This window comes from Aethalodelphis obliquidens, unplaced genomic scaffold (genome assembly GCF_003676395.1).
Source record: "Aethalodelphis obliquidens isolate GAN/ISIS:26980383/991018 unplaced genomic scaffold, ASM367639v1 scaffold1, whole genome shotgun sequence".
Taxonomy (NCBI): Eukaryota; Metazoa; Chordata; class Mammalia; order Artiodactyla; family Delphinidae; genus Aethalodelphis; species Aethalodelphis obliquidens.
The window spans coordinates 25,125,309-25,153,294 of NW_020837945.1; the positions used below are offsets into that span (position 1 = coordinate 25,125,309).

General features: G+C 35.6%; 1 pseudogene; it reads left to right on the plus strand.

Moving 5' to 3' along the window:
- The first annotated feature begins 17,998 nt into the window (after nucleotides 1-17,998).
- LOC113624998 (uncharacterized) overlaps nucleotides 17,999-27,986 on the plus strand; it is a 28,014-nt pseudogene continuing 18,026 nt past the window's right edge.

Here is a 27,986-nt window from a genome sequence, read left to right on the forward strand (position 1 = left end):
ACTTTTTTAATACTGAAAGTTACAGAAATTACTCACTTTAATACCAATTGTACATATCTTTAAACTTAATATCTAAAATAAAGACAAATCCTTAAATATATATGTTTGTCTGCCTTGGAAGAAACAAATATATGTTACTTTCACATTCCAAAAGCCTGAGAAAATGGAGAGTGAGTCATTCACAGACCAGCTAAGGAAAGGGTCGGCCTATTTGTGATTGAGTGAAATTGAGATGTTGAATGTCACTGAAGTTCTATTGATGTTCTTTATCTCCTTCCCTTTAGGAAATTGATTTTTCAGCACCATTTACATGCAGAACATAAAATAATTGCCAAAATACTTTAAGGGTGATTTCCTAAAAAATTATATTTTCATTTAAAATATTATAAAAATCATAATAGTTGTAAAGAGTTATAAATAATATCTTGAAATACAAGATTTGGGATAGTGGGGTGGTTAGCATCTGCTATAGGCAAAAAGTTGAGTTCACATGAATGCTTTGTTTTTATAAGTAAAAGATTGATGGCTATAGAATATTGTAAGAAATAAAGAAGAAATGAGTATAATGTTGACAGATTTCTGTAAAGATTATGTAAAAATCTTAAATCAGATAAATTAGAAATTATTTTGGCATTTTATATCTATATATACAGCTACAGCTATATTTATACCTATATTTATTTAAATATATTTTGATTATGTTTCTTGATAAGTAAGATTCACTACTGTTGACCCCAGCTGCCTATACAGAGAATAAATATAAGTGAATTTCTCTATTCAGGTAACAAAGTTTTACTCTTAACAATATGGAAGTGACCTCAAATGAAAATCACTGTAGCTTGATTGCATCTGCCTTAAGCCTAATTTGGCTAATATATGTGAAGCTATGCTCAAAGCAATAACATAATATTTTAGAAATTTTCAAGCCACATTTCTCTGTGTTGGACAGTGTTTTCTGAAAAGAATTTTGACCTACCCTAGAGTTCTTTTTAAGGCACATCTCCATGTCATGCCATTTTACTTGCATTTTATTTATCTCTGTTCTGGTTTGAGATTTTAGATTTCATTAGGAGTTGCCAGTCCTACCTCCATCTAGATTGATTATCAAAGTACATAGATCTGCCTTTAATTTCCAGTGCTGAAGATAATATAATCTAATTTTTTTGCAAAAATGTCAAACATTGCTTAAAAAAAGAAAAAAAGCATAATCTTGAATAGCATATTTTTAAAAAAATGAGCCATTTTTCTTTAGAATGTATTCTTTGCTAATATCAGTCTAATACCAAGGTAACCAGACGTGTATATGTATATTGTTCTCAGCGATATGACTTCTAATACTTCTATTCTGTGGAAATATCTCAATCTATTTCCATACTCATGGGGTTTATATTGCTTCTTAAGATCCATGTTGCAAGTATTTGTTTTCTGGAGGGTAGCAGATTTCTTAAATTAATTTCAACCTTCACTTTTCTTAGCCTTTTCATAAACAAACATTTACCCCCTCAAATATATTGGGATTTTCACTCTTCAAGTCTTTAAATTCAGTGCCTAAAATATTCCAAGTTGGGTTGGTTTATTCCTCCTTTTTTTAGATTATTTGTTTAGCTTAGATGTCAAATAATATTAAACCTAAGACTACCAAAAATAAATACACTTTATTAGATAGAAACTTGGCCATTTGTCTTTATTTATAGTTTTTCAGACTACATTTTAATCTTTATTTTATATTGTGTAAACAAAGGTTTTAGAAGCAGTATAAAATACTTTCCCAAAGTCCAAACATATGACAGGGGCTCTATCGCTTTCCTCCAATAATTTTGTAATTGTATTTAAATCTGTCAAGTTAATCCAGAATAATTATTTAAATCCTGTGCTATTACACTGTGCCTCTACATCCTTAACATTTATAAAAATTTATTTTAATATAAGCATATCTTATTAATAAGAGAGAAAATTTTAAAAATATATTTTATAATATTGTTACCCTTAATCTTTCTATTTATAATTCTTTATCTATTATCTTATTGATTTTTCATTTTTCAGTAAAGGATTCAAAAATTTCATCTATTAATAATTGTGGTAGCCAGCTATCACACTTACCTAGTTAGCAAAAGTATTAGCCCATTTGCTTAAAATCCAGAATACTTAATGTTCTTAAATGATTTAAATTTAAATTTTAATATTTCTATGCATTTTAGAATAAGACCTTTACCAGGTCAGAAAATTTAGTACTAGCCTTCATTACTTAGTCTTCCACATATCTTGCATATATGTTGTCTCTTTCAAATGTCTCTCTACTCTGTTCAGCATTCTATATTTTTGCAGCTACAGTCATAGTTCAATTATCACCATCTTTCTCTTGAACTGCAAAAATGGCCCCTGAATTGTCATCCTCACTTCCTTTCTTGCTGCTCCATTCCAATTAATTTCCTGCTTAACATTCAGAATGAGTAAATAAAGCAAAGCAAAGCAAAATGAAATAAACAGGAAAAGCATGAGTTGGGTCAGGTCAATGGCGTGCTAGGAGTTTAATGGCTTCCCTTTTTCTTCATAACCCCACATTATCTATCCCTAAACATGTCTTAACCCTCATCCTGAGCTAGTCTGCCCACATCCATAGTCACTACACTATAGCTCTGCTCCAAATGATAATCATTACATGTGATTGTCCCTCTATGTGCAGTACACTGGCTTGATTTTTATTATTTTTTCACTTCTCAATGTGGGTGAGATTTCAAGTCTCAGCACTTTGACAGGTGATATAACATTTTTGTTATGGAGGCAGACCACCTACAGCCCTAATACCAATTCAACCTTTCATTACCAGCATGGCCTTGGGCAATTCACTCCATCTCTGTATTGCATTTTCTTCACTTATAAAATGCGAGTAATAATATCCCCCACCTCAAAGATTTGTCACACAGAGTAAATAAACTAATACATGTATAGCACTTAAAAGACTGTTTAGTATATTTTAAGCACTTAAGACAGTTATTAGAGTTTTATCTTAATAAAATGTCCTTGGTGAATACATTAGTAATTAATATAATAATAGCAACAATATAAGTATAGCTAACTCTTCAATAACTCTTGCTAAGTTTCAGGGACAGTCTTCTCTAATTACATTCTTTCTGTGAGTCTCTATCACAAAACACTGATTTTTTAAAAATCACATTAAAATCTTAAATATGTATTTATCTACTTATGTGTGTATAACCTATACAATCCACTAAACTCTAAGGTCCAGGCAGGTAATTACTATGTCTGATTTGTTTATCACTGTATAACTAACTCTTATAACTGGCTGAAATGGAGATCAATAATTATTTTTGAATGAATGAATACTATTTATAGCACTGAGTTTCTTTAAGCAACAAAGTGGGGCAAGCTTCTGAGACTAAAGTGAGAACTCCCATACATGATAAAAAAGGGAGTCCATTAACCTAATAGAAGTGACTAAAGAAGACAGTTTGGCAGGCTGCTCTTAGTAATATTCAAACTTTCAGACCAGATAGTCAGCAACAAGCAGATTCAATGAAAGGATCCAACTGGAACACTTGTAGATGCGTAGAAGTAGCATGGGAGACACGTGTCCGTAGACAGTGGGTGGAATCCAGGTAGTCCCTAAGTAAAGGGCATCTGTCAATAATTAGTGTGAATATCTGATCATTTGAGCTCTTTGCTTCTGGGTCAAATAAAGCACTCACAACAAGGAATGAGACATAGGCAAACCAGGTAGGAATTAGTATACCAGGTGGAAATTTGGCATAAAAAGTGAAATAAAAGCTTATAGCCGAAAATATATTGTGATGATAGCATGACACTGACCAGCACAATTAAAGGACTCTATTTCCTTAAAGTCATTGAATTTTTTTTCTTTTTACCTTTAATTTTCTTATGTCCTCACTGAGGGATATTTATTTAGGGAAACTGTTTTTTTGGTATAAACTATACTAGGCACAGTCAAAAGCAAATTAGACAAACTTTCCTTCTAAAATGAGTGAAGTTACTGTTAATGTGTATTTTTCATGATGATTTCATTGTGCTCCTCTTTGTCTTTGATTTTCTCACTCCAGTTAAGTCATTGTTGCAATTTTTCTTTGCTCTGCCTCCTCTGGCAAACAGCTGATCTTATTTGAATTAAAAAATGCAGCTGTCTTAATCAGTCTTTCATGGTATATATGGATTTAAAAAATACATTTCTAAGTACAAAAACTCATGACATTATTCAGCTTATGAGCTAATTCAAGATCTGTTTGTCATGATGTAGCTGTTTCCATTCCTATGCAAATTCCACTTTGTTCTTAGCATTGACATTTTCCCCCATTTCACAGTTGGCAGAATTAAAACATACACTAAAAACATTACAAGTAAACTCCCATTATATTAATGCAAAAGCTCAAATTATCCTAACTATAACTATTAATATAACTAATCTACAAACAAATGCTAATGCCATTGTTAGTTTATGTGACCTGTTGATCATTTCAAATTGCGTATCTTTCTTAGGATTCTCCGTTTTCACACCTCTAAAGTAGGAAAAGTTATGCAGAAATATTTCAAAGCCTCTATGAGTCAACCACATTGCCTATAAGGCATCAAAGATGAAATTTCAAATAATTAAGCTAATATTTGACATTCATTTTCTTCACATGTTTGAAGATTATTTTGGAAACTAGAATACTTATTTTGTGCATCTGACTAAAACTGAATGTTTATTATTCTTTTTATATTGGAGTCACAGGTGTAGTTAGGAAGGAATGGAATTATTTTCTAGAGTTGGTTCATTGTATTTGATATGACTGAGAAGTTGCTATCAAAATAATTCACATCTAAATAAAAAAATAAATATTATTACACATTTGCAACTTGCCAACAGTACTGGATTTGTGAAAAAATACATGCTTTGAGAATGTTCTTGTTTTCAAACTTTTAAATAAATCAGAATATGCCATTTTGCTAAGATCACAGCTCCCTCATCTCTGAATGCATTCAATCATATCATTAATGCATATTCAATTAGTATTAACCTTGTCTCCACTACATACAATTTTATAAAGAATGATATTCATATCTGTCAACTAATTGCACCAATAAACTTCACCGCAGTGACATGCTTAATAGACCATAATATTTAGGAAGGTGACATTTCTCACTTTTTTAGAACTTTCAACTTAGAATTTGAAAGGAAAAATAAGCTACTGGTGTCAGGGTTTTAATCTAGAGTAGTATCTAGTTGGCAGTTAACTGAAATAGCTTTCTTTCCCTTAACAGCAATGAAATAGAAAGGACTAATTACCCCTTTTATAGGTGCAGTTGGAACCTAAAACTCTAGAGACAGTGTGAACTGTAAACCACTGATATGTCTATTTCACCATCTGCACCTCAAAACTCTAGCTACCAAATCAACAAACAAACAGAAGACTCAATCATGCTAAATACATTATTCCAAGATTTGAAATTGTTTATTAACCTTCTCTGGTGACAGCAGTTAAAACAGATATTCATTTAAAAATAATCAGATTTTCAATTCATATGTACTTTTAGATAAGAGGAACCTTCAGAACTAGATATTTAATAAGTCATAAATCTGTTTTAGAACTTTTTAACAATAATTTTAAAATGTCTTTATTTTTTATTGCTTTTTCTAAGAACATTTACTTTAGCTGAATAATTAAAGTTGTTTCCTCCAAAATCTGACCATTTAGAATGTTTCTTTAGTAATTATGATGCAATATCCTCTTCAAAATGGAAACCAAACATGATAGTCAAAAGTGCATTTATGTGTTGAGATACCATCTTCAAGAAAGACAGTTTTAAATACAGCCACAAACACAAGAATAAATGTTATTAAATAATTCTAGAATGTAATGTGTTGTTAAGTGATTTCAGATATTACCTATAAAATCACATTCAATTTGGACCTACAGGTTTTCAAAACTAACCTTTCAACAAACTGAGTGGAGTTAAAAATACAGTTTTTTTCTACTTTACTTCAGTCAGGAGAGTGTAAAATAAAATTAGGCGTAAGGATAGGGCCTGGGAGGCTCTAACCTATTTTAACTAATTCTTTTTAAATTTTAAATTGGTGTGATATGCTTCTCAAAAATTTAATGAGAAGATTCCTTTATAGTCTGAGCTACGATTTTCTAGAACCTGTTCTTAATTTGGAAATTGCCATCAATTATTTTTTTTTAATTAGCCATGCTAAAAAATTTCTAGAAAATCCCTCCTCCGTACTCTTTTAAATATAAAAATATATTCATTTATCATTCAGCAGAAATAGTCTGACCAATATTGCACTGAAGTGAGATTAGATGTGGTGCATTTATTGGAAGTCACGATATCAGTTTGCTATGGACCTCATCCAATCGGTTGAAGGATCAAGTAAAACAAAACAAGACCAGCCTCCTCCAGCAAGAGGAATTGTCCAGCAGACTGCCTTCAGATTTCATCTACTCCAGGCTCTCCTGGATCTATAGGCTGCTGGCCTTTGGAGTAGAACCTCACTAGCTGCCGTTCTGAGTCTCCATCTGCTGGCCATCACTGCAGATTTTGGACTTGACAACCATAATTATGCGAGCCAATTCTTTATAATAAATCTCTTTCTTCATGTGTACACATATTGACTCTTTTTCTGGAGAACTCTGACTAATACACTGGCTTACCTGGTGATTCAAGTCATGGAATCTGTCAGAGATTTGGGGGGGCTAATTGGGTGGATCCCACGTGTATCACCCTCCTTCCATCATGAATTTTAACAGTTAAATGTTCCCATCTTTCAAACCTGTATCATATTATTTTACTGGTTTGTTCTCCCCCTTATCTTTGTCTTTTTAGATTAGATTATTTTATTCATTTATTTATTTAAATTTATTTATTTATTTAAATTTATTTATTTATTTTTGGCTGCACTGTGTCTTTGTTGCTGCGTGCAGGCTTTTCTCCAGCTGCAGTTAGCAGGGGCTACTCTTCGTTGTGGTGCACAGGTTTCCCATTGCAGTGGCTTCTCTTGTTGTGGAGCACAGGCTTCAGTAGTTACGGCACAAGGGCTTTAGAGCGCAGGCTCAGTAGTTGTGGCGCATGGGCTTAGTTGCTCTGCAGAATGTGGGATCTTCCTGAACCAGGGCTCGAACCCATGTCCCCTGCATTGGCAGGCAGATTCTCAACAACTGCACCACCAGGGAAGCCCAGATTAGATTATTTTTTTTAAATGTGTTTATAATCATTATAGTAGAGCTCAAGGGGGTAAGTAAACAAGCTAGATATACATTTATATATTTTTAAATAAAATTGTCTACATTGGCACAGATTTACTGTGACTATATTTGTGGTTTGACTCAATCCTTAGACCCTGAAAATCATCTTCTATCTTCTGAATATTAACTTTTCAAAAATTGACATATATATATATATATAATGAATCACTTTGCTGTACACCTGAAACATTGTTAACCAACTATACTTCTATTAAAAATCAACTAACATTTCTTATAGAAATAAAGCTACTTATTATAAACTATTTATATTCAGTACAGTGAAATTGATAGGTCATAATATTTGGAATTGAAAAGAAAGTTAGGAATCACCTAATGAAGTTTGCACACGTTTGAGGACTTCCCTCTATAACTTCCTGTTAGTTTTATCTCTGCCTCAACAGCAAAATAGAGAATTCACAACTTTTTGCCACTTCATATTTTGTTTTCAGATACCTCCAGTTCTCAGATACGTCTTTGTCATAAGGATTGAATTTTTCTCCTTCTATCTCTTTCTAATTGCTACTCAAAGGTATCCTTTGTATTTAAACATAATTATAATTTAATAAATACAATTTTCTCACACAGTAGGGTTTTTTCAATTGGAATGACCATGAAGTTTATACTTTCCATCCCACTCCCCACCTTCCCACCTGAATTCTTCACAATAACCAGTCAATATTTCAACTGTTGGGCATAAATGAGCAATATTTTCTACGAGTTCATCAGAGCATTCATCTCTGGATGTGCTGTATTTGGTTAACTGGCCATTCAAACTATTCCTTGTATATCCTAACTATGGCAGACTTCTCAGCACAGTACTTTATTGGTACTGCTGAACACTGCTTTAAGCAGTGTCATATTGCTGACCTAAGTGAGCTAATAGTTTTACTCAAAATAATTAATACTTTTTATCTATCCCTACCTTTTACTTGTCTCTTAGGATTGTTTTGAGGGGCATAATTGTAACTTTTACAATTATCCTTGTTAAATTATATGATGAGGTTTTTAGTACACTATTTTTTCAAAAACACTAATTCTGCCAACTTATACTTTTCTATCCCTCCCATGTTGATGTTATGTTGGAACTTGATAAGCATGCCATCAATATCTTCCTTCTATCATTAATTTAAAAACTGTTGACAAGAACAAAGTTGAGGGTGGAGGCCTGTAACATAAGGTTGAAAACTGTCAAGACACCATTGATAGGCACTGTTTTCTCACTGCCACAGTAAAAACACACTTCTCTGATTTAAATTATCCAAGAGTTCTTCTTTTGAACATAAACACATTATGAAAAATTTGATCAAATCCTTTTATGAAATGTTGATACACAGTTTTTACGCCTGTCCCTGTACCAATCAACTTCGTATATCATAGGCTTTATTGACACACACAAAAATTGTTCCACAGTTAGGTTTACTTTTGGTTTAAGTAACAAATCTGGATAAAATTTAAGCAAAAATAAATAAAATTATTTGAAGGGTAATGAAATGTTTTATGGACTTTTATTCAAGGCCTCAAGAATAAAACTGGAGAACTAGGTCTTGTGGGAAAAGAAGGGGGTCATTTTACTTTTTCTTTGGCTCATCTCTGCATATTTCCTTCATTCTTCTCAACCTGCCTCCTATCTAAATGCTGGGACAGGACATCACCAAGCACATAAAATGTACATATTTCAGTATAGCTATAAAAAATGAATTTTCTTTCACTAATTCCAAGTTTCAAATTCCCAGGAAGGATCTTCAACTCACTCTAGGAGTCAAAAATTGAACTATAAACATTGACTAGAAGGATAGAGTTTCTAGAAGAAATAATGATTAGTTCAGACTTGTTCAATCTCTCTCCCCTAAACCAATAACAAATAACCTATACAAGTACGAACCCTTACAACAATAATTTAACTGAGGCAATGGTGGATCCTCTGAAACGTAAGGAGGGGGAGACTCTCTAAAAATGTTTGGAAAGAAGTTGAGATTATTATATGGTTTAGTAAGTTCTACTATTTGGTGTCCACTTATATATTTTTCCTGTATTAAAATACCCAAAAAATGTCAAATATCAGAATCTAACTATCTGGTGTTCACAAACCGTGTAGAAGCTCAGCAATTCCTGACCAGCTCTACTACACAGAAACCATGCCATAGAGTACTCTCCTATCACTTTAGACTGTTTATGCGGTGTCCACTCCTATTCCATTTTATCTTTATGTCTGTGATAATCAGGACGTCAAGATTTTTTCTTCTGTAAGTGACAGAAACCTAACTCAAACTTGAAATCCATTGGCACAATCAAATAGAAACTCAAGGAAGAATGGCTTAGAAAAAGTGACACCCAGATGCTCAAAGAATATCCTCAGCAATATGTCTTTCATTACCTTTTAGGTTTATTGATTTCATTAGCAGGTATCTCTTCCCATACAGGAGCAAAAATAACCACAAAAACACTCCAGACTTGTGTTCTACCAGTTTGCTATCTTTGGTGTAAAAGTGTCCCTCTTTTCTTTTTTTCTTTTTTTTTTTTATTCAAACAGAAAGTCACAAAAATTATAATCATCCTCATCAGTTCACTCAGTCTCATGGAATTAATTTTTTTATCTTGATCTTTTGTTAGCACTTTAATGAATTCATCAGTTTTCCATTAGAGTTCTGAAAATTCTTATTCATTCAGTTCAGCATTATAGTCAGTTACCAGAAACCTGTACTTGTCAGAGTCTTATCCATGAATTCCTTAAAGATGAGACCCTTTTATAGTAACATTTTTGCAAAAGCATCAGAGTACACCCAGAACTATCTGTAAATGACAAAAGGCTTTAAAATGACCATGGTTAAAGATTTGATGAAAGTTCATAAGAATGCAATTGAAAAAGAAATTTAGTTATTTCTGAGATATACATTTTAAAATAATAACTAGAATTATGACTTATAACATTATACCAGAACATATAAGATTTTTAGGAATTTCATGTAATGTTTGAAACATTTATATTAACATATTTCCATACAAATAACCCAAAGAAAGTTTAGTATTTTTTTTTTAATTTTTGAATTTTATTTTATTTTTTTATACAACAGGCTCTTATTAGTCATCAATTTTATACATATCAGTGTATACATGTGAATTCCAATCACCCAAGTCACCACACCACCATCCCCAGCCCCCTGTGGCTTTCCGCTCTTGGTGTCCATACGTTTGTTCTCTACATCTGTGTCTCAACTTCTGTCCTGCAAACTGGTTCATCTGTACCATTTTTCTAAGTTCCACATACATGCGTTAATATATGATATTTGTTTTTCTCTTTCTGACTTACTTCACTCTGCATGACAGTCTCTAGATCCATCCACATCTCAACAAATGACCCAATTTCATTCCTTTTTATGACTGAGTAATATTCCATTGTATATATGTACATCTTCTTCTTTATCCATTCGTCTGTCGATGGGCATTTAGGTTGCTTCCATGACCTGGATATTGTAAAAAGTGCTGCAATGAACATTGGGGTGCATGCATCATTTTTTTAATTTTTTAATTTTTTCTGGTACGTGGGCCTCCCACTGCTGCAGCCCCTCCCACCATGTCGTAGCACAGCCTCCGGATGCGCAGGCCCAGTGGCCATGGCTCACAGGCCCAGCCGCTCTGCGGCATGTGGGATCTTCCCGGACTGGGGCACAAACCCACGTCCCTTGCATTGGCAGGTGGACCCTCAACCTCTGTGCCACCAGGGAAGCCCTGCATGCGTCTTTTTGAATTATGGTTTTCTCTGGGTATAGGTCCAGTAGTGGGATTGCTGGATCATATGGTAATTCTATTTTTAGTTTTTTAAGGAACCTCCATACTGTTCTCCATAGTGGCTGTTTCAATTTACATTCCCACCAACAGTGCAAGAGTGTTCTCTTTTCTCCACACCCTCTCCAGCATTTGTTGTTTGTAGATTTTCTGATGATACCCATTCTAACTGGAATGAGATGATACCTTATTGTAGTTTTGATTTGCATTTCTCTAATAATTAGTGATGTTGCGTAGCTTTTCATATGCTTCTTGGCCATCTATATGTCTCTTTTGGAGAAATGTCTATTTAGATCTTCTGCCCATTATTGGATTGGGTTGTTGGTTTCTTTAATATTGAGCTGCATGTGCTGTTTATATATTTTGGAGATTAATCCTTCATCCATTGATTCATTTGCAAATATATTCTCCCATTCTGAGGGTTGTCTTTTCGTCTTGTTTATGGTTTCCTTTGTTGTGCAAAAGCTTGTAAGTTTCATTAGGTCCATTTGTTTATTTTTCTTACTATAGGAGGTGGATCAAAAAGGATCTTGCTGTGATTTATGTCAAAGAGTGTTCTTCCTATGTTTTCCTCTAAGAGCTTTATAGTTTCTGGCCTTACATTTAGGTCTCTAATTCATTTTGAGTTTATTTTTCTGTATGGTGTTAGGGAGTGTTCTAATTTCATTCTTTTACATGTACCTGTCCAGTTTTCCCAGCACCACTTATTGAAGGGACTGTCTTTCCCCCACTGTATATCCTTGCCTCCTTTGTCATAGATTAGTTGACCATAGGTGTGTGGGTTTATCTCTGGGTTTTCTATCTTGTTCCACTGATCTGTTTCTGTTTCTGTGCCAGTACCATATTGTCTTGATTACTGTAGTTTTGCAGTATAGTCTGAAGTCAGGGAGTCTGATTCCTCCAGCTCCGTTTTTTTTCCCTCAAGACTGCTTTGGCTATTCGGGATCTTTCGTGTCTCCCTACAAATTTTAAGATTTTTTTGTTCTAGTTCCATAAAAAATGCCATTGGTAATTTGATATGGATTGCATTGAATCTATAGATTGCTTTGAGTAGTATAGTCATTTTCACAATATTGATTCTTCCAATCCAAGAACATGGTATATCTCTCCATCTTTAATTTCTTTCATCAGTATCTTATAGTTTTCTGCATACAGGTCTTTTGTCTCTCTAGGTAGGTTTATTCCTAGGTATTTTTTCTTTTTGTTTCAATGGTAAATGGGAGTGTTTCCTTAATTTCTCTTTCAGATTTTTCATCATTAGTGTATAGGAATGCAAGAGATTTCTGTGCATTAATTTTGTATCCTGTAACTTTACCAAATTCATTGAGTAGCTCTAATTGTTTTCTGGTGCCATTTTTTAGCATTCTCTATGTATAGTATCATGTCATCTGCAAACAGTGACAGTTTTACTTCTTCTCTTCCAATTGTATTACTTTTATTTCTTTTTCTTCTCTGATTGCCATGGCTAGGACTTCCAAAACTATGTTGAATAATAGTGGTGAGAGTGGACATCCTTGTGTTGTTCCTGATCTTAGAGGGAATGCTTTCAGTTTTTCACCATTGAGAATAATGTTTGCTATGCATTTGTCATATATGCCCATTATTATGTTGAGGTAGGTTCCCTCTATGCCCACTTTCTGGACAGTTTTTATCATAAATCACTGTTGAATTTTGTCAAAAGATTTCTCTGCATCTATTGAGATGATCATATGGTTTTTCTTCTTCAATTTGTTAATATGGTGTATCACATTGATTGATTTGCGTGTATTGAAGAATTCTTCCATCCCTGGGATAAATCTCACTTGATTATGGTGCATGATCCTTTTAATGTGTTGTTGGATTCTGTTTGCTAGTATTTTGCTGAGGATTTTTGCATCTATATTCATCAGTGATATTGGTCTGTAATTTTCTTTTTTGGTAGTATCTTTGTCAGGTTTTGGTATAAGGGTGATGGTGGCCTCATGGAATGAGTTTGGGAGTGTTTCTTCCTCTACAATTTGTTGGAAGCGTTTGAGAAGGATGGGTGTTAACTCTTCTCTAAATGTTTGATAGAATTCATCTGTGAAGCCACCTGGTCCTGGACTTTTGTTTGTTGGAAGATTTTTAATCACAGTTTCAATTTCATTACTTGTGATTGGTCTGTTCATATATTCTGTTTCTTCCTGGTTCACTCTTGGAAGGTTATACCTTTCTAAGAATTTGTCCATTTGTTCCACATTGTCCATTTTATTGGCATAGAGTTGCTTGCAATAACCTCTTAGGATGCTTTGTATTTCTGTGGTGTCTGTTGTAACTTCTCCTTTTTCATTTCTAATTTTAGTGATTTGAGTCCTCTCCCTCTTTTTCTTGATGAGTCTGGCTAATGGTTTATCAATTTTATTTATGTTCTCAAAGAACTAGCTTTTAGTTCTATTGATCTTTGCTATTGTTTTCTTTGTTACTATTGCATTTATTTCTGCTCTGATCTTTATGATTTCGTTCCTTCTGCTAACTTTGGGTTTTGTTTGTTCTTCGTTCTCTAGTTCCTTTAGGTGTAAGCTTATATAGTTTGTTTGAGATTTTTCTTGTTTCTTGAGGTAGGCTTGTATAGCTATAAACTTCCCTCTTAGAACTGCTTTTGCTGTACCCCATAGGTTTGGATAGTCGTGTTTTCATTGTCATTTGTCTCTAGGTATTTTTTGATTTCTTCAGGATCTCTTGGTTATTTAGTAGCGTATTGTTTAGCCTCCATGTGTTTGTGTTTTTTATGTATTTTTCCCTGTAATTCATTTCTAATCTCAGAGCGTTGTGTTCAGAAAAGATGCTTGATATGCTTTCAATTTTCTTAAATTTACTGAGGCAGGATTTGTGACTCAAAGTGTGATCTATCCTGGAGAATGTTCCATGCGCACTTGAGAAGAAAGTGTAATCTGCTGTTTTTCAATGGAATGTCCTATAAATATCAATGAAATCTATCTGGTCTATTGTGTCATTTAAAGCTTCTGTTTCCTTATTTATATTCATTTTGGATGATCTGTCCATTAGTGTAAGTGAGGTGTTAAAATCCCCCACTATTATTGTGTTACTGTCGATTTCCTCATTTATAGCTGTTAGCAGTTGCCTTATGTATTGTGGTCCTCCTATGATGTGTGCGTATATATTTATAATTGTTATATCTTCTTCTTGGATTGATCCCTTGATTATCATGTAGTGCCCATCCTTGTCTCTTTTAACATTCTTTATTTTAAAGTCTTTTTTATCTGATATGAGCATTGCTACTCCAGCTTTCTTCTGATTTCCATTTGCATGGAATATTTTTTTCCATCTCCTCACTTTCAGTCTGTATGTGTCCCTAGGTCTGAAGTGGGTCTCTTGTAGACAGCATATATATGGTTCTTGCTTTTGTATTCATTCAGCAAGCCTGTGTCTTTTGGTTGGAGCTTTTAATCAGTTCACTTTTAAGGTAATTATTGATATGTATGTTCCTATTACCATTTTCTTAATTGTTTTGGGTTTGTTTTTGTAGGTCCTTTTGTTCTCTTGTGTTTCCCACTTAGAGAAGTTCCTTTAGCATTTGTTGTAGAGCTGGTTTGGTGCTGCTGAATTCTCTTAGCTTTTGCTTGTCTGTAAAGCTTTTGATTTCTCCATCGAATCTGAATGAGATCTTTGCCAGGTAGACTAATCTTGGTTGTAGGTTCTTCCCTTTCATCACTTTAAGTATATCATTCCACTCCCTTCTGGCTTGTAGAATTTCTGCTGAGAAATCAGCTGTTAACCTTATGGGAGTTCCCCTGTATGTTATTTGTCATTTCTCCATTGCTTCTTTCAATAATTTTTCTTTGTCTTTAATTTTTGCCAATTTGATTACTATGTGTCTCAGTGTGTTTCTCCTTGGGTTTATCCTGCCTGGGACTCTCTGTACTTCCTGGACTTGGGTGGCTATTTCCTTTCACATGTTAGGGAAGTTTTTGACTCTAATGTCTTCAGGTATTTTCTCAGGTCCTTTCTCTCTCTCTTCTCCTTCTGGGACCCCTATAATGCGAATGTTGTTGTGTTTAATGTTGTCCCAGAGGTCTCTTAGCCTGTCTTCATTTCTTTTCATTCTTTTATTCTGTAGAACAGAATAAACTGTTCTACAGCAGTGAATTCCACCATTTTGTCTTCCAGGTCACTTATCCGTTCTTCTGCCTCAGTTATTCTGCTATTGATTCCTTCTAGTTTACTTCTCATTTTAGTTATTGTATTGTTCATTTCTGTTTGTTCTTTAATTCTTCAAAGGTATTTGTTAAACATTTCTTGCATCTTCTCAATCTTTGCCTCCATTCTTTTTCCGAGGTCCTGGATCATTTTCACTATCATTATTCTGAATTCTTTTTCTGGAAGGTTGCCTATCTCCACTTCATTTAGTTGTTTTTCTGGGGTTTTATCTTGTTCCTTCATCTGGTACATAGCCCTCTGCCTTTTCATCTTGTCTATCTTTCTATGAATGTGGTTTTTGTTCCACAGGCTGCAGGATTGTAGTTCTTCTTGCTTCTGCTGTCTGCCCTCTGGTGGATGAGACTATCTAAGAGGCTTGTGTAAGTTACCTGATGGGAGGGACTGGTGGTGGGTAGAGCTGGCTGTGGCTCTGGTGGGCAGAGCTCAGTAAAATTTTAATCTGCTTGTCTGCTGTTGGGTGGGGATTGATTCCCTCTCTGTTGTTTGTTTGGCCTGAGGCAACCCAACACTGGAACCTACCTGGGCTCTTTGGTGGGGCTAATGACAGTTTCTGGGAGGGCTCATGCCAAGGAATACTTCCCAGAACTTCTGCTGCCAGGGTCCTTGTCCCCATGGTGTGCCACAGCCACCCCCACCTCTGCAGGAGACCCTCTAACACTAGCAGGTAGGTCTGGTTCAGTCTCCCCTGGGGTCGCTGCTCCTTCCCCTGGATCCCGAAGTGCACACTACTTTGTGTGTGCCCTCTAAGAGTGGAGTCTCTGTTTTCCCCAGTCCTGTCAGAGTCCTGCAATCAAATCCCACTAGGCTTCAAAGTCTGATTCTCTAGGAATTCCTCCTCCCATAGCTGAATCCCCAGGTTGGGAAGCCTGACGTGGGGCTCAGAACCTTCACTCCAGTGGGTGGACTTTTGTGGTGTAAGTGTGTTCCAGTCTGTGAGTCAACCACCCAGCAGTTATGGGATTTGATTTTACTGTGATTGCACCCCTCCTACCATTTCATTGTGGCTTCTCCTTTGTCTTTGGATGTGGAGTATCTTTTTTGGTGAGTTCCAGTGTCTTCCTGTCGATGATTGCCCAGCAGCTAGTTGTGATTCTGGTGTTCTCACAAGAGAGATTGAAAGCACGTCCTTCTATTCCACCATCTTTGTTCCTCCAGTTTCCCTCTATTCTAATTTCACGAGCTAAAATTATGAGACTGAATTTGTTTGGCTTTGTCTAAATCATGCCTTCCTGTAATTACCTTTGTGGTCAGCACAACCCAAAAGGCATGGCTGACTGTAAAGGACTTTGTGGGGGGGGGGGGTCATCAAAAAGAATAGTTACATTCTGTACACCAGAAAAAGGATAATGGTGGGAGGATTACAGATACAACCACCTACAGACACAAAAACTGGTATGATCATGTGGAAGAGACAAAGGATAGTTTTACCTTTTTGATATATCTAGTGGTGATACCCTGGCCTCTGAGCCAGTCTTTTTCATTAATATTCCAACCTATTCTAATTTTGTTTTAATACTTCATACTGCACACTACCTGATCAATTTAAACATGCCCAAAGCACCAAAAAGAGAAAGAGCAAAGTACCACAAATTGCTCACCAGTCTAAGATTAAGATTATCCTGCTGGATTAGTGTGGTAGGAGAACTGATTGGACCAGTGAAAAGAATGAGCATCAATTAGTTATTTCTTCTTTAGAAGTGGAGTATATCAGGTCATTATTAATGTCAGTTATGCCAGTAGAGTAATGGGGTGTACTTTCTTGAGAATAAAAATCATGAGAGAGAGAGAGAGAATGGGAGAAACAGAGAAAGAGAAGGTTTTCCAAGACACTGTTCTTGAGAAGATGACAAAGAATGCAGTCAGTCTCAAATTGAGGTAAATGTCAATCTTACAAAGGAGCCAAGATATTTCATCCAGAGAAACAGAGTGGGAACAGTATATTGCACAGATTCAATACATTGGGTAGATGTGATGATGGAAGCTTTCAGAAGCAATCTTCTACATGTATTTTCCTTTTCTCAGTGTAAAGGGAAGTAAAAGTCATCAGACATGATAACTTTGGGTAGGATTGGAGGAGTGGGAATAGGAAAGACAATGAAGGTGTTGTCTAGGAGACCAGGGGAATGACTGGACCAGGGAAATGCAGTACTATAGACAAGAGCCATTAAGGTCTACTTGACCTAAATGGTCATAAAGATAAAGTAAGATCAGATAGCCTTGTTCATCTCTATAGAAATAAGTGAAGTGTTGATTTTTTTGTCCAACATAAAATAAAAGAAGGAATAGAAAGAGATTTAACGATTCAGCTACAGTGTTTATAGATGAACCACACTGTTTAACTTGTGTGAGAAAAACAGAGAGAAGGAGTCTCAATGAAAATGTAACAGGACCATTGAATTGTAGGTACAGGGTGCGTTTGAAAGACGGGGTGTTGTAGAAAATGTTCTGGAAAGATAGGAGGTGGTGTTCAGAGAGTGAATGTATAAATTGATCATGGGTTTGGGAAAGAGTTGTAGTCTATGTTGATAATAATGCCTAGGCCAGGGTAAGAAATGGACACAGGCTGATGGAGAATGGAGACAAGACCATTGGAGGAAAAGAAGTCAAGACACTGAGTCCAAGTGATTTGAAGGATTGCTGACATAGACATATAAGATAGGAACTGTAACAGTAGTTAGGAGAGGACAGTGACTCATGTAAAAAATCTTCAAGAAAGCTCTGGGGTGTGTTTGTGGATAGGGGAAGGGGGTGACTAGGAAATGGGACAACTGCAACAGGAGGAGTTCTGGCTTGTACAGTCCAATGACTTGAAGTTCAAAGCAAGAGAAAAGAAGAAAGGTCTGGATGTACAACAGGGAGAGAACTTTTCCTCCTCTTCAAGACCTATGGTATTAAGCACTTGGGAGAAAAATAACAGCACTTAAGAGAGCTTAAAGGGAAACAGCATGCTTAGCAGAGCCAAGATTCTCATAGAGCAAAACATGAAGTAGATGTATAACATAATATGCATGTAATTATTATTTGCATTTTTGAAATACTAAGCTTTTGGAATGATCTCTTCATTTTAGGTGGTTTTGATGCATTTCATAAGATGGAAAAACCTATTTTTACAGAGTAGAAGGCAAGTCTATCAGAATGAAGGAGAAATGTAGGCATTCGTATCTAAGCTTATAAAAACATCTTTTGGTAATGATGTGTTTTGACATTTTTGAAAATAAATTGCTGATGAGTCATTAATCAACTGTTCTCCTTTAATTAAGGAATTCAAAATAGTAATTGAACAAACAGCTGGGAATAGAAATGAAATCTCACATAGACCCATCCTCAATCATTTGTGAGGGGGTGTGGGAATAAATTTAAATGTTTTTGAAATTTTAGATATTGAAGCGAACTTACAACACATAAACTTAAAATCATCATGCTTTTATATTGGGGGATTCAAAACTTAATTATGTATTTCCTCCCTTTTGATTTCACCACTGAATACAGTTTGTTGAAAGTTCAGAATAATCACTATCACTTTCTGTTTTTGTCTAGTTTAAATATATATGGCAACTTTCCTGAAATAAACATCTCTATATCTTTGGTCACATTGATAAATGGTATTAAATATGAATATCATATATTTAATAAATACCAATGTTTAGAAAAATAGAGGTCTTTATAAATTAATGTTAGTAGAATTACTCTGGCTATCATATTTTTCTAACAAAACTAAAAAAAAAATAGCTATTTAGCAATACATTTAAGAAATAAGTTTAATTCTTTATTTTCCTACACAGATTATTGAATCACACTATTATTTGCTTCTTCTAAACAAGATTTTTTTGGGTTAAATAAGATAATTCTGCAGGACTTTGGCATACAGCTCTCTTTCTTTTAGACTAAGCACTTAATGACCCATATAACCATCTCAAAAATCTCTTAAACAACTTGCTGAAAAAAAACATAGATAAATAATGGTCTTGTGCATTAGCCTTGCAGAGAGGTTATGTTAGAGATGAACCAAATTAGAATTGAAAAAATACAGAATATAATAGCTTCTGTATGATTGTAAATGGAGGGTAGTACATACCTGTCTAGGAAACTGAACCAATCAATCTAAGAGTCTTTGAAATTATAAATGTTTTTCCTGTCTATGTGGACCTCAGCACTTTTTTCAGGTTTTAACATTGACATTTATGACTCAGCGTTATTTAGCTATAATTCTTGTTTTCAGTAACAAATAAACACAAGAATAGAATGACTCCCTGGGCATTCAAATTAATTCATAGTTACTCATAGTCATTGTGTAAGGAAGTCTTTGTTGAATGTTTCTTGTAGATTTTTGACTTTTTTCAGAACAATCCAATATGAGATCAATTCAACAATTGCATACGGAGTATCAGTATTATTCAAGTCACTGGATACAGCAGGGTAACAAAAAGTCTATGAAAGCATACTGCTATAAAAAAGCTGATAAGCCCTCCCAGGAGATAAGAAATGCTTAAGTGTGATACCTGTATCAGAATCTCCACGGTATTCATCTGTGTTTTAATCACTTGGTGCCTTTCATATACACATTTCACTCATTTCTCATCCTAGAATTTTGAAAGCAGGAGCAATTTCTGTTTCTTCTTTGCTTCTTCCACCACACTTACAACTATGTCTTGCATAGTGAATACCTGCCTTATGAATAATTCAATATATGTTTCAATGAATGAATGATACTACATTTTGGATTCCCCCCAAGAAGCACAATATGAGATAAAGGTAACACACAGAGGCCTTATGGAGGAAACTTTTAGGATTAACACCTATGGAAGAAAAGGGCAAAAGCAGGATTAAGCAGGGGGAGGAGCTGTTCTGTGATACAATCTCAATGAAGGGCTCTGCAGCTGATCTACAAGGAACTCTTTCAAAGTGGTCTGCATTTGGAGAAATGGCCCTGGTGTTCATATCCACTTCTGAATAATCATTGATTTAGGCTGCAGGAAACAGAGGGAGTGTACACTTGGGCGAGGCTCTGCTTCTCAGATTGAAGCAATCCTTAAAGCTGGACAACATCTGAGGGCTGTCAGCAGTTCCACTCTCAGAAGCTGAAGCAATGAAAGCCCTGAGAAGGGCTCTTGGAGGTGCATCCCAGCACCTACCACAAATGAATACAGTATATCATAGGTTCATCATGTCTTTAGCGTGCTAACAGATACACAAATTGTTATGGAGAATCAAAGGAAAGAAAGATAATATATGGATGGAAATATTAAGAAAGGCTTCATGAAGCCTTTCTTCACTTGAGCTATCTATATATATTATATCTGAGATGTCTGTTGGATAACAAACGCGAATATGAATACAATGAATACATATCACAGAGAGAATGCTTTGATTAAGTAAATATCATGAGCAAAGGTGCAAAAATAGAAATGACAAGGAAAATCAAGAACAGAAAACAATAGTTTAGTTGATGTATTATAAGACATTTTGGGGGAAAAATTAATATATGTGAATAAAGGTTAAATTATAGGAATAATTGAATTTCAGATATATTCATCTCCATTTTGTTTTAATAGTTCCATTATTTTAATGGAATAGCAGTTTTATTGTACTTGCTTCTTTACAATAGTTTGAAGTCAATTGACCATAAAAAATAATTAAATAAATTCTGTGTAATGAGAATGGTGGTAATCAGAATAAATTAGGTGTTAGAGAACATTGGTGCCACTAGTAGAATGGTAACATCAGAATCCAGGTCCCAGGTTGCATTTTCCAAAGGTCACACTTTCAGTTGAGGTTGCAACTGCTCCCAACTCTAATCAGAGTTCTGGGATCTATTGGATCCACTGGGACCAGAACTGAGCCAAGACTTCATTAGTAATATAGTCAGTACAGACCAAGCCTGACTCTGCTAAGAGTTTGACTCCTGCATCTAACTGTTCTAAAAATTGCTAAAGCTCAATATGCCTCCCCTACTTGTTATGCTGGGTTCCTGATCACAATTTAAATCTTTTCTTTAATCCTCATTCTCATCTGAACCTCTTTACCCTTACAAGCTTTCCACAGTTTCTTGATTTTTTATATCATTACTCCTTGTTTTCTAGGATCCATATAGCTTGGTAATATCTTCTCAGCTAAAATGAAGCCAGACCCCAAAGTCCAAAATAGCTTCTTGGCTAAAAGAAGTAGGTAGGTGGGGGAGATTAAAATGACACTTCTCTTTCAGCCTAGGCAGCCCCATGTAAAGAAATCCCCATATTTTTATTAATGTGACTTCTTCACCATTTTCTGAGTGCACCATTCTTCCTCTCCTCTGTGCCTTCTCCTGAGCTACTTTGAAACTGCAAAACAAAGCCCAAATTGGCCCTACCCGGTTTCCAACAAGATACCGAGTTATTTTTTGGAGACAACAGGACAAAACTGCAAGTCACGCAGCTGAAGCATGAGCAGAAGAGAAAATTTTGACCATAAATAACCCCTAGAACCAAAGCCTCCCTTACCCCCCAACAGAACCAAAGGACTGGGTCATGACCAAAACCTGAATGCAAGAACCCTTTCAGAGGGAAGGATTCACTGTCCAGGAAGATCTGCTGCTGAAGCCCTTTTATCCTACCTTACCATAAATGGCCAAATTTCAAAGCCCTCTAATCAAAACCTATCCCTCCAGCACTTCCACATACCAACCCTCCTTCCCTAACTCAAGTTCGACCGAACCCCAGCTGGGGAGACAGATTTGAGAGCCCTGCCTCCTGTCTCCTTGCCCATTGACCTTGCAATAAAGCTCTTTCTTTTCTCAAAAGCCAGTGCCATAGTATCAGCTTCTATGTGCCTTGGGCAGCAAGTCCTTGCCTTATAACATTTCCTCTACCAAAAGTGTTTCTCCTTTTCACCTGTCAGCTTCTTCTCCCTCTTTATTTACCTAACTTTTTCATTCCATTCAAACTTCAACCTTGATGGAGCTTCTTGTGAGTATTTTACCTTATATCTTAGTGTTAGCCTTCCTTTCTATATAGTTGAGAACACTACACAGAAATTAATTGTACTTGTCTTTTTTTTTAATGAGTTTTTACTTATAATCTTTAAAAGAACTATGAACAGAGGAGGGCAGCTTCGTATAAACACATTTTGACAGCAGTATCTACAATAACATCTTCATTGCCTGAGGTTAATATACAAATCTGTAAATTAAAATTTTGTTCTGAACTGAATTCATACTTTAATTATGATCTGAGCTAGAGAAAATCAGCCACTAGCACACCCAACCCCAGGCCCCTCTGCTGGAGGGAACTTAAGGCCTCCATGGTCACAGGCTGCACCATGAAGAGACAGCCCAGGACTTTTCATGCTACTTAAGCTCTAAGATTTTATGGAGAATTTAGCTTGTACATTTGCACCAAGGATCTTCAATGTGATGACTGTATCACAGTATACATTGTCAAGGACATTCACATGTGATAAGGTGGTTGCGAAATACAGATCTAAGGGATTCAGATCTATCAGGTGAGATAATGCTCTGATGCCTGAACACAGAGGCAAAGGAGGAAAGAGATCTCCCCAGTAGAGAAACATAGAAACAACATTAATATTAACGTACATGGAGATGAACTTGTCGATTTGTGTGCACTAGACCATCACCTTTAATTTTTACTGGAGAGCAAATGCACCTTCTGTTCATGGTTAAGTTCCTTACACATGCTATCTTTGCTCAGATTGAACATATTATTTTTTCACTGGCTAAGTTCCCAAGAAAGTCATGGGCAGGTCTTGTTCCTCTCTGCCCCTATTTACTAGTCTTGGCTTGGACCTACTCTTTTGGTCTGGATACGATATCTTGGTATTTGATTTTTGGGTGATTGAGTGACTGTCTTCTTCAACAGGCTGTCAGACATGCCAAAGATGTGGAGGTCATCCCACTGCAGGTCTTTGAGGGCGACAAGATTAAGTCTGTGGTTTCCCTGGTGACTCAGGTGAGGGCTCTCATGAGACAGCTTGCTGCAATAAATACCAAACTCCTTGAAAGCAGTAAAATTCTGTTTACTATTGTATCACCAGAGGCTAGAACAATACCTTGGTGATCATAGGTGTTAAATGAGATGCTAACGGTATGATAGAATTTGAGGATAAGTAAAAACAAAAAGAAAATGATCGTTCATTGTGGAATAAGCTGAGTTTGAAAATAAGACAAATAATAATTTTGGAATTGTTTAGCAGGCCTTGTGAAAATAGAGGTCTGTAGCTTGGTGAAAGGTTGGTAAGAGAGATCCACATTTGCAAGACATCTGCATATTAACTCGGCAAGACAGGGAGTGTGGGTGAAATTGCAGAAGCAGAAAATAGAGTGAAAGACCAGCTGTCTGCTCAGATCTATATCATGGGCTTGATTGCAATAAGTATCTTGATCTTTGATTTTCTTGTACGATGTTCTTGCTTCTTTATTGTTCTTTTTCTTTTATCCGTATTGTAAATGTTATCTATTATGTATAATAGGTAACTTGATTTCCTGTATTTCTGGAATAAGGCAGGATAAGAAATGAAACAAAATCTCAGAAAAAAAGACTAGTCATTGAGTGATAGAAGGACTAAGATTGGATCAAGACAGGAAGAAACAAGTTTTGAAAAGCAGCAAGCACGGGGACATCTGAGAACGAGAAGTAAAAAGAGAGCATGGGGTTTTATCTTCAGCTTCATTGTGACTGTGGAGAGCAGCCTTAGTGCATGGTTGGAGGAGGATGGCAATGAGGGAGAATGGAGCTATTCCGAGACAAAAGACTGACAGCAAGTGTGTGTGTGTACTGACCACCCTGTGCAACTGAATTTAAGTTTTCTAAATTTGTCCATACTAGAAGCATGTTTGATCCTGAACTGTAGGCAGAGCTGAGCCTGTGGGCAAGGGTCAGATGATAAAAGCAGACATAACAGGAGCTAAAGCCAAAGAATTTAATTTGTGGCACTGGTCTCCCCGGGAAACAGTTTTGCTTTCTACCCTTAGCAAACTGACTATTACCTTCACTCTTGGGAGCTACCTTGATACACAATGTAAATCGAACAAATCTATTGAAAATATAACTCAAAGAACATGTACTTTTGATGTAGAGTTGGCTCTGTGACCTCAAAGTCCTGTCAATGCCCTTAAAGGGAGCCCTTTTCTGGCAAGTTGCCTTTTATGGTTCATTTAAAATGTTCGTTTTCACAAACGCAGGGGGCTGGGGGTGATAGTGGTGGTGGGATGAATTGGGAGATTGGGATTGACGTATATACACTATTTTATATTAGTTATATAAAATAGATAACTAATAAGAAACTGCTGTATAAAAAAATAATAAAATTCAATTTAATTAGAAAAAATTAAATGTTCATTTTCTTTATCAAGATTCGTGTTCTTGTCTGGTCATGAATTTAATGGCTTGACCTCTTTCATGAATCTGGCTCTGATAATCACTCCATAGTCATACATAAGTGTTTTGCTTCCTTCATTTAGTACTTTTGTCTATAAATTATGGATATTTTATTTTCATTGTAGGTCATGTGGATGTAATTTTTACTCAACCAAATATCTCTCTATAAGTTGGACTTTTGGTAGTCAAAGAGGCCAATAGTAAGTTGTATGATGATGGTGTCTTAATTTTTGCCCCCTGAAAAGTAGTTCCTAAGAGAAGTGCTTTTGTGTAAGAGTTTATTTGGAAGGTAAACCAGAAGCACGGTGAGAGACTAGGAAAGTAAGATGGGTAAGGGGGGATAACGAATAAAAAGATACATTAATGACCGTTATACACACATTAATAACTACTGCAGGAACCAGAGTTCAATGCCAGTGAGTAACTGCATTGAAAATATTTCAGAATAGTACCCTGACATAGGAGTAAGGTTGGTTGTTTATTCACCAACATTCCTCCTCATTGTTTGAAGTTTGCTACTGTAATCACTAGCCCCTTGGCACTTCCAAACTGTCTTACAGGCAGGTTGATCTTGCCCATGTAACCAAAGAAAACTGTCAAACAGAGAGATGTAAGTACCTCATGTAGGAAGGCATTGTGTATAGTGTGACTCCACCTCAGTCACAATTATCTTCTAGGGTGAACTAAGGGAATTTGAGGGAAGCACCAAGCACATCTTAGGTTCATCGAGCAGTCTATGCCTTGCACCATTTAGACATTAAATCCACTTAGGCCTTCACTGATTCTTCAAGGTAATGGATGATTATGATTCCCAGGAAAATAAGATCTACCACAAAGGAGTTATCAAAACTAGAGTTTAAACTGACACAGTCAATTCTAAGAACATAACTAATATTCATTATCTTTTGTCTACCACTTCTTTTAGTTTCTTCATATTCACCTAGCACTTCTGTTCATCTAAGTTGCTTGACTAGTGGGGTGACACAGATCTTGGACATCAGATGCAATAGAAAGGACTGAGTTTTAGTTTACCATGTCCTTGTCAGGCCCTGGTTGCTATAATTTCCTATTCACTCTTATCCCTGGGCATAGAGACGTCATGAGATACTCAATCAAATATCTTGTATCACAGACATACTCTTTTGTTTTTCCATTATGTAAGACCACTGCTCGTCACCTATAATAATCAATGTCAAAAATCACAGGCATGATAGTAACACTTATTTAAACTTTTAATCTAAAACTTCAGTTTGTCAACATGAAAAGAACACAATGATCAGGGGGCAGTCAGTCACTGCTATATGTTAAATGGAAATCTTACTATGTTCTCTGATAGAAGCTAGCATATAATCCACTACCTCTCTACTTTGGAGCATTAGCTTCTTGGCACTTCCTCTCTGTCCTGGGCATAAGCTGGTCATGCCCTGCAGCCAGAGAAAGCTCTCAAGTAGAGACACATTTTCATAAAGTAGGAAGAAATGGACATATATAGTAGCTGTCCTGCAAAGCTGAGGGGGTTAAGGGAATAGAGGTTGGCACTGGCAGCTACAGATTGATAGCTAAAATATTAAGCGTACACCTGGTGTGTATGTTTATGTTTCTGCTCCTGGGAGATGAAGTATCTGCTACTATTGTAAATGATGGGTACAGAATTTATAATAAGATGGCAATAAGGTATATTGAGGAGAATGGTAAACCAGGGTAGTACATCCAGTGACCAGAATTCCATGGATGTGAAGGCAGTGAGAAGCATCATTAAGGGAGGGGCTAGAGGTAAGTAAGGATGGAGAGAGCTCCGTAGCTCTGTGGCTCAGCATCAGTGCTCACCAGACTCAGATAGTGAGCCCAGACATGCTGTAACTGGTTATATGTATCCTTGTGAGACAAGGAGTCTCATGTTAGGAATTTAGTGAACACAGCTTTTGTTCACTCCTAGAGGCGATGGTTAGTAAGAAATCTTTCTTCTGAATTTGATTCTGGGTCAATGACTTGGTGCCAGAGATAAAACAGTCTTCAATGCATTTCACTAGACTTCCTCTTTACCCTCCTGCTCTCTTATCTCACAGACTGGCTAAAATCAGTCTCAACTGTTCAATGCAGTGGTCTATGATCATTGAATAACAATATAATATTCATATATATTTTTTTAATTTGAAGTTCTTATGTACAAAGAACTAGGTTGTATATCCAGAAAGAGAATCAAAATCGATCCCTGAGTAGCCCAAAGAACCTTATTTTGCAGTGACAATTACCTGAAGTCCCTAATACAATTTAAGTTTATTGAAGATGTTTTCTCTTTATTAGTAATGTGATCATAATCTCCATTGGATATTGAGCTGGATAAATAAAGACAACTAAATTTTAATTGTTCAAATGCAGTATTCATTAGAAAATCTTAACAAGAAGGGAAAGAAATAGAATTTGTATTTAACATGTAAAAATTAGACTAAAGGATTAAATTTTTATGATTATCACAGCCTGCTATCCCTTTCCACCTATATCCAGCATAATCAAAGTGATTTTCCTCTTTCTCTCTCTTCTCTCAGACTCTCTCTCTCTCTCCACTTTTGCAGGTTTACCTGTGCCTTCAGTTTTGGACCTATAATCTCCTGGACCTCTTCTAATCCCTAACACCAAAAAGTGGTCCAGCTGAAGTTTATGGTAACTTAGTGACAGATAAATATTGAACTAAACAAGAATCTTTTGATACTTTTACTCTCATTTGAGGATGCTTATATATTTATAAATATAGGTGTAAACTATCTTCATAAAGCACTATTTTAGTCATTTTTATACTCATGCTTTTGTATTTTAGGTGATTTTAGCGACATGCACAGTATACTTATTCTAATACATATATTTTGTGAAGCTTTCAAATGCAGTTACAAAGAGTAAAGTAATTGTTTTTTCATCTCTAGTGATTGCAATATGTAGTTGTATTTTTATTTTTATAAATCTGAATACAGGTTATCTCTTTACCAGGGAATACACTAGCTGATATTAATCCTCCCAAACAAGATAATATTATAGCTTTTGAAATTGGTATCAACACACAAGTTAATGAACAACTCAACATTCTAAGGAAAACTATGTTTTAATTGCCAAGTACAGTTAATTAACTTATAAACTATAATCTGGGATATAAGAGATGCTATCTTTCATATTTCTTCTTAAAAATTCTCAGCATTTATATGTTAAGAAAGCTGAAAGAAACACTTTCCCCAAATAATTATTTTCTTTAATATTGGAATTATTTTATACATTTTTTTTTTTTTTTTTTTCTGTACGCGGGCCTCTCACTGCTGTGGCCTCTCCCATTGCGGAGCACAGGCTCCAGACGCGCAGGTTCAGCGGCCATGGCTCACAGGCCCAGCCG